The sequence below is a fragment of the Amblyraja radiata genome, chromosome 25 (assembly GCF_010909765.2).
Source record: "Amblyraja radiata isolate CabotCenter1 chromosome 25, sAmbRad1.1.pri, whole genome shotgun sequence".
In the NCBI taxonomy this organism is placed as follows: domain Eukaryota; kingdom Metazoa; phylum Chordata; class Chondrichthyes; order Rajiformes; family Rajidae; genus Amblyraja; species Amblyraja radiata.
Genome location: NC_045980.1, coordinates 15004188 through 15012698, shown reverse-complemented (window position 1 = coordinate 15012698; position 8511 = coordinate 15004188).

Sequence of the window (8511 nt, the reverse complement as noted above, 5' to 3'; positions counted from 1 at the left end):
AATGATAGCTCAGAGCAGGCTTCTGACGTACCTAGAATAATCAATTCCATATCGGGATCCAATTATATTTTTAGTGTTTTTGAAAACATTTCAAAAATTCCTCTCCAGAAATTATGTAACTTTATACGAGACAAGGGAATGTGTATAGTTGCTTCCTGAAGAAGACATTTGTCACAAATAGGAGATACATTTGGAAAGATCTTATTCAGTTTATACTTTGAATAATAGAGTCTGTGCAGTATTTTAAATTGAATTAACGAATGCCTAATGTTAATCGAACAATTGTGTGTATATATAGGTTTTCTTCCCTTCTGTCTTTTAGAATTTTAGGCCAAGTTCATCTTCCCAAGCTCTTCTAATTACTTCTGACAATGGGATTTCTATATTTAAAAGGGTATTATATAGATATGATATTAACTTGTTTGACTCCGAGTTTCTATTCATACATTCGTCTAGTATGTCTGGCAACAAAGATTGGTAGTCTTGGGTATATGATTTCAGATAGTCTCGAATTTAATAATAATAATAATAAATTTTATTTAATGGGCGCCTTTCATACAAAATCTCAAGGACACCTTACATAGTAATCGGAATAAAAACATATAATCGGAGTAAAACAAGTAATTAAAGACATCACAATGACACAAATTAAAAACAGAATTCAATCCAAAAACAGAAAATCAAAAACACAGTGTGAAGAGAGAGCAGCGGCAACCAAATCGTGCCAGCGTCCACTCTCTCTTCACGGCAGCCATCTTGGACACAGACCTACAAGACTACAGTTAGACAAAAAAAATCATCCCCCCACAGTGGATAGCACTGTGGAGGAAGGCACAATGTCCAGTCCCCACCCCATGTTCACCCCAAAGTCAGGCCTATTGGGGCCACCGCAGTTGCCTCTACGGAGGCCCGATGTCCCTGGCCGTTCTCACCGGGTGGTCTTGCCCCGGCGTCGGGAGAGTCCTTTTGGCGGCTGGGCCACCTGGAACGGCCGCTTCTTGGTTGGAGCCCGCGGCTGCCGAAGCCGACAAGGCCGCGCCGGTTTGGCGCTCCTAGGCTCCAGATGAAAAAGTCGGCGCCCGCTCTCCTCACTGCCGCCTTGCCGCCTCTACGCACGCCGTCTCTCCGCACGCCGCCTCTCCGCTCCGCAAACCCGCAGCCCGGAGATGTTGCTTACGGCGGTCCAGCTCGCCAGAGCTCCAGCGCGGCGACCCAGGCAAGGCATCGCCCGCTCCGCTCCGCTCCAGCGCTCCAGTGCTCCAATGCAGTGCCGCCACGCAGGCCGAGGTGCTGGGTGGTTCCCGCCAAGAAACGGCGCTCCAAGCCCGCTGGTAGGCCACGACGACGGGTCGACGGGCAGCCCGGAAAAAAGGCTGCCACACCGACCAGGTAGGGACCTATAAATAAAGTAACACTTTATTCAAATTCAAAAGAATTTGAAGGTATCTAAAATATTGATTACCTTTCAGGTGATATTTCGACTGTAATTCTTGAAATGAGGGAAGAGTTCCCATCTCATAAAGATCTCCGAGTTTTTTGATTCCTAATCTTTCCCAATATGTGAACGTTTTGTCTAAAATAGATGGCTTGAACGAAGGATTATTGGCAATTGGTGAAAGAAGAGATAAATTTCTCAGTTTAAGGGTTGACTTCACTTGTCGCCAGATTCGTAAGGTACTGTGGATAATGGGATTTTTCTCATATAGTGTTTTCTTCAAATTTATTGGAGAGAGAAGAATCGCGCCTATATTAAAAGGCGAACAATCCTCTCTCTCCATTATTAACCATTTTACCTGTTGGCCTGTGTTGTCCAACCAATAGATTACATTTTTAATATTCGTTGCCCAATAATGGTATAAAAAATTGGCGAGAGCCAGTCCACCAGTTTCTTTGGGTTTATATAGATGCCGTTTATGGATTCTATGTGTTTTATAATCCCAAATAAAGTTTGTAATCAGAGAATCAAGTTTTTTAAAACAAAATTTTAGGAAGATATATCGGTATTGATTGAAATAAGTACAGGATTTGTGGGAGAAAGATCATCTTTACGGCATTTATTCTGCCTATTAGAGACATCGGAAGTTTTTTCCAAAATTGAGTAAGAGCATTTAATTTAGTAACTAAAGGAGGAAAGTTTGCTAAATTAATACATTATGATCAAACAGGTTTTATCCCAAAACGTTACTCATCCCATAATCTCAGACGTTTGTTTAATATTATATATTCAAAAAGAATACGAGATACGGAACTAGCGGTTATATCACTAGATGCAGAAAAAGCGTTTGATCAGGTGGAATGGATGTATTTATTTAATATAATGGAAAAGTTTCAATTGGGGGATAGATTTTGTAAATGGGTAAGAATTTTATACTCGAATCCTATGGCAAGAATTTTGACTAACCAAATTTTATCAGCCAAATTCAAACTCTCTAGGGGATGCAGACAGGGATGTCCGTTATCACCCTTATTGTTCGCATTGGTGATAGAACCATTGGCGGAAAAAATTAGATCTGAACCTGAAATATATGGCTATAATACTGATACAACAATTAATAAAATTTCTTTATATGCAGATGATGTTTTGATTTATATTACAAAACCGGAAATTAGTATTCCCAACCTGCTAAACATTATAACTAAGTTTGGTGCATTTTCTGGGTATAGGATTAATTGGGATAAAAGCGAGATTATGCCAATAACAGGAATAAATCTTAATACATTACAACAATACCCATTAAAAGTAGTTACAGACAAACTTAAATATTTAGGGATTAACGTAACTAAAACTCATAACTCATTAATAAAATCCAACTATCCTCAACTATTAGATAAACTTAGAAAAAATATTTTATATTGGAAAACACTGCCTATATCCATGATTGGTAGAATAAGTGCCATAAAGATGGTATTTCTACCGCAGTTGTTATATTTGTTTCAGGCTATTCCTTTTTTTCTTCCGAAAACTTTTTTTAAAAAAATTGATAATATTGTCAATAGCTTTATTTGGGATTATAAAAATCACAGAATAAATAAAAAACATCTATGCAAAGCTAAGATAAATGGAGGATTAGCACTTCCAAACTTTTTATATTATTTTTGGGCTGTTCAGATTAAGAATATGAATTTCTGGTGGGTAAATATGGATCATGAACCGACATGGTTAAATATAGAAAAGGAGGACTGTCTACCTTTCAATGTAGGTTCGATAATTTTTGCACCAACGGAAGTACAAAAAAAATATTATAAAGACAACCTAATAATATATAATAATAGACGTATTTGGAAACAAATAGTTAAGACTCTACACTTGGATAATCTCTCATTTAGATTACCAATTATGAATAATCCATCGTTTAAACCTGCTATATTAGATGGGGGGTTTAAACAATGGGATGATTTAGGAATTACAAGGATAGAACATCTGTATAGAAAAGGAAAATTTCTTTTATTCCAGGAGTTACAAGATATTTATGGATTGTCTCCACAACATTTGTTTAGGTATTTACAAATTAGAGATTATATTAAATCCAATACACAAGATTATAAAAATAAAGAAGCAGGATTGTTAGATGAACTGTTTAATTTATATCCAAATACAGAAAAATTAATAGCCTATATATATAACATCATTTTGGATAAGGAGAATCCAATAACGGAAGTATATCGTCAAGCATGGGAAAATGAAATGGGATTGGCTATAACAAAAGAAAACTGGGAAGAAAGTCTACAACGAATACACCGGTGTTCATTAAACGCCAGACATATACTGATACAATTTAAAGTATTATATAGGTTACATTATTCGAAAACTAAATTAAATAGTATTTTTCCGAATCTCTCCGCTATTTGTGATAAGTGCAAGAAAGCAGAGGCAAATTTAATACATAGTTTCGTTACATGTCCTAAATTGAATTATTACTGGACAGAAATCTTTAAAGTTATTTCTGAAGTCATCAAAGTTAAATTGGACCCTAACCCAAAGCTAATAATATTTGGAATTCCGGATTTACATCTATCACTTACAGTAAATCAAAGAAATTTCTTTGATTACTGTTTAATAATTGGAAAAAAAATCATATTGAAATTTTGGAAGGGAACATTATCCCCCACAACCAAAATGTGGGCAACAGAGATGATGGAGACGTTACATCTGGAAAGAATTAGATTTGTCCTATTGGACAAGTATAATTCTTTTGAACAGATATGGTCTCCATATATACAGTATTTAGAGAAGTAGCTGTTCTTGGCAACACAGCTCGACGTGCACCCTGCGGGATTTGGTGAGAATAATTCATTTTTATATTGGAATTACATATATGTCTTTATTGATACTATCACTTGTAGTAGTGTTATTAATAATACATATTGTGGTTACTAAAAATGTTTTTTTTTTTTTGTTTTTTTTTTTGTTTTTTTTTTTTTTCTTTTATATAATCAAATTATTATTTAATCACTCTCTTAATGATTTATTCTTTCTCTATTCTTTCTCTATCATTATTTCTAAAAAAACAGTAGATAAGTATTACTAGTGTTTTACTTAATGCAAATTGAATTAATTTGATATAAAGTTGTTTGAAGCATTGTAATTGATTACCTTTAATAAAAAAATATATTAAAAATAAAATAAAAAAATAAATAAAATAAAAAAATAGAGAAGTGTATTTTCTGGTTACATGAACACCAAGATATTTGAATTTTTCCGTAGCAATTCTGAAAGGGAATTTTAGGAGGTGTGTCGGCTCTTGAGGTTTTATTGACATCATTTCACTTTTGATCCAGTTTATTCTATATCCTGAAAAGGAACCAAATTCCTCTATAAGATTTAATATACTTGGAATGCTAACTTGGGAATTGGTGATATAGAGTAATACATCATCTGCATATAATGATATTTTATTATTGGAGTATTTAGTGTTATAGCCGTGAATATTCGGATGTACTCTTATACTTTCCGCCAAAGGTTCAATCGCAAGGGCAAATAACAGGGGTGATAATGCACAACCCTGTCTATTGTCCCTGGATAACTGAAATTCAGGTGAGAGTATATGATTAGTCAGCATTCCGGCAGTCGCTTATCATATAGAAGTTTTATCCATAGAAATAAAATTTTCTCCCAACTGAAATTTTTGCAATACTGTAAAAAGATATTTCCATTTTACTTGATCAAATGCTTTTTCTGCGTCTAATGAAATAATTGATAAGAAGAATGGCAAAACACCAGGCCCAGACGGGTTTAGTAACAAATTTTATAGAAGGTTTTACGAGGTAATTTCCCCGCGTTTACATAACCTTTATATACACGCATTTAAAGAACAGACACTACCACAAACCCTAGCCGAATCAACTATTACACTTATACCCAAAAAAGATAAAGATCTGGAAGATCCGGGATCATGCAGAGCAATCGCCCTGTTAAATACAGATCAGAAAATATTAGCTAAAACTCTGGCAAGAAGATTAAGTAAATACGTTAATAAATTAATACACTCGGATCAAACTGGGTTAATACCCAAGAGACACTCGGTTAATAATTTGAGACGCTTGTTTAACATAATGTACTCACATAGAATTGCTTTTTATAAACACCAAAACTCTTCAATAGTAATGATTATCAACAGTAACGTGCAGGTTTCTTACTAACACGTCCTGAACGTGTCACATATTCTCTATCAGCATTATGTGTCGGTCGTTCCTCCTCTTTATATTTGGTATCAGTCCTGTTGCTGTCTGGAGTGACGCAGTGGGGACCAAAACCTAGTTCCTCCAGTGGAGGAACATCTCTCAACTGCACTCGATTCCGTCTTAATCTATTTCCATTTGGCATTTCAATGATGTAAAATCTTGATTGAGGTTCGTCACAGATTGTTCTCACTTCTGCTGGTATCCAGACATGAGTTGCTTGATCCAGAACCTGGACCTTCTGTCCAATGTGTAATGGTTTCAAGTCTTGTCTCTTGACCGAATTGTCAAAATGCGCCTTCATTCGCTGCTTGCGCTCTTCAAGTCGCACAACGTTCCTCTGCCCTTGGTATGTCTTGTCCCCGTCAAGGTTAGTGGGTAGAGGTGTCCGAATCTGTCTTCCAAACATCATCTCTGCTGGTGACGGTAAATTGGAATCAATCGGTGTAGTACGCAAGTTGAGTAAAGCTGCTGCTACACTCTGCTCCGTTGTCAAGGACTTCTTGATGACGGATTTCACCGTTCGTACCATTCTGGCTCTGGCTCTGGCTTCCCTTCTCTCACCCCTCACCTCTCACAACCTTCGTACTTCCATTCACCCACGGTAGTCCCCACCCATCTCCTTAGAGTTGGACCCGTTTGATTTTCTTCATACTTTCTGCAAATCACTGATATACAATGTCTCAAGCATCAATAGCTACCAAATATTGCAGGAGAGAACCCTGAAGGCAAACTATGTTTACCCTGCCATCACTATTCTGAGGTAAATATGATTGAGAACATGCAAGTCTTTATGACAAATAGCTATTGAAGCAATAACTTCAATGAAACCAATTGTTTGGAGACAATGCATGACTGATGGTCCAATTCCTCTATTTCTGACAAAGATGAAATTCAAACACATACACTTTTACAATAAAATTCTATTACCATAGATAGGGAATCTACATACTTAAATTAGAAATTTCCTCTTCTCAATGTTTATGTAGTGATATTCAATGTTAATATTGATAATTGTCTTCACATTCTGATAATATGATGTATTCAGACTGAAAATGTGCAACGTTATTGGTTTACTGATCAATCTATATAAATTATAGGAAAATGAAGCTGATAACAAATGTTAGGTGCAAGATTCAGTTAATAACTTGAAAAATAATGAATATTCAGATAATTAAAAACCCTTAATTCAGGAGTGTTCTTTTGAATAATTTGTAAAATATTTTACAGAATAGTCCCAATGAGATTAGTGCAGGAAGGGACTGCAGATGCTGGTTTAAACCAAAGATAGACACAAAAAGCTGGACAGCCAGCAGAATGTATAAACTCAGCAGGACAGGCAGCATCTCAAGAGAGAAGGAATGGGTTTCGGGTCGAGACCCTTCTTCAGACTAGTCAGGGGAAAGGGAAACGAGAGATTTATTGAGATAAAGAACAATGAATGAAAGGTATGCAAAAAAAGTAACGATGTTAAAGGAAACAGGCCATTGTTAGCTGTATGTTGGCTGAAAACGAGAAGCTGGTGCGACTTGGATGGGGGAGGGATGGAGAGAGAGGGGATGCCGGGGTCACTTGAATTAGAGAAATCAATATTCATATCACTGGGCTGTAAGCTGTCGAAGCGAAATATGAGATGCTGTTCCTCAAATTTGCATTTAGCCTCACTCTGACAATGGAGGAGACCTAGGACAGAAAGGTCAGTGTGGGAATGTGCAGAATTAAAGTGTTTCGTAACCGGGAGATCAGGTAGGTCCAAGCGGACTGAGCAAAGGTATTCAGCGAATCGATCGCCCTGTCTTCGTTTGATCTCGCCGATCTATAAGAGTCCACATCTTGAACAACGGATACAGTAGATGTGGTTGGAGGAGATGCAAGTGAACTTCTGCCTAACCCGAAAGGACTGTCGGGGTCCCTGGACTGAGTCGATGGAGAAGGTATAGGCTCAGGCGTTGCATTTCCTGCTGTTGCAGGGGAAGATACCTGGGGATGGGGTGGTTTGGGTGGGAAGGGATGAGTTAACCAGGGAGCTGCGGAGGGAACGATCTCTGCGGAAGGCAGAAAGGGATGGAGATAGGAAGATGTGACTAGTGGTGGGATCCCATTGGAGGTGGCGAAAATCAGAGGATTAGTTGACGAGAAGTAGTTCTTGAACTTGGACGTAATAGTTCTTGGGCTACTGTACCTTTTTCTCAATGGTAGCGTGATGAGAATGTGGCTAAGGTGGGGTGGGTGTTTGATGCTATCAGCTGCCTTCTTGAGGCAACGCTTTTGTAGATCTCTTCAATGGTGGAAAGGTCAATACTCGTGATGGATTGTACAAAATCCATAACTTTTTTAAACTTCCTCTGTTCGAGTTACCGAATCGGGCATGGATGCAATCGAGAATCAACTCGCTCTCTACCGTCCCTGTAGAAGTTTGATAGATTATTCAGCGACATGCTGAATCTTTTCAAACTTTTGAGAAATGTTGAGAACTTTTCTTTGCGGTTGCGTCAAAGTGCTGGGCCCTTGACAGATTTTAAGTAAGAGATGTAAACTCCCAGTAACTTGAGGCGGTAAACTCTCTCCACCGCTCTCCTGCTGATGAAGACAGGTTCATGGATGCTCGACTTTCTTTACCTGAAGTTAACTATCAGCTTCTTTGACTTGCCAACATCAAGAGCAAGATTGTTCTGGCACCATTCAATCAGATTATCATCTCCCTACTGTACTCTGTCTTTTCCTTACCACTATTGTTGGACGAATAATGCGCAAGGTCAGCAAATTTAATGACGGTCTGGCTACATAGTCATGAGAAAAGAGAGAAAAAAGAGAATTGAATTGAGCAGGGGA